We start from the raw sequence: 369 nt of genomic DNA, 5'->3' as shown, positions 1-369 counted from the left end.
AAGTGTTTTTTACCATTGATGTTTTTGTTCAGTCACTAAGTTGTGTTTGACATTTTTGCAACTCACAGACTGCAGCACACCAGGCTTGCCTGTCCTTCACTATGCCTGGAGTTGGCTCAAAATCATGTCCAATGAGTCAGTGATGCCATCCAATCATCTCTTCCTCTGCCACCCCTTTCTCCTCCTGCTCTCAATCTTTCCCAGGGTCTGGGTGTTTTCCAATGAGTCAACTCTTTGCATCAAGTGGCCAAAGTATTGGAGCTTCAGAATCTGTCCTTTGAATAAATCATTGCCTTTTTTTGGCATTGTAATGAAAACTGACCTTTCCTAGTCCTGTAGCCTACCATATGACCCAGCAATTACACTACT

The sequence above is a fragment of the Bison bison genome, unplaced genomic scaffold (genome assembly GCF_000754665.1).
Source record: "Bison bison bison isolate TAMUID 2011002044 unplaced genomic scaffold, Bison_UMD1.0 scf7180017864127, whole genome shotgun sequence".
Classification (NCBI taxonomy): Eukaryota; Metazoa; Chordata; class Mammalia; order Artiodactyla; family Bovidae; genus Bison; species Bison bison.
This window is presented reverse-complemented; position numbering follows the sequence as displayed.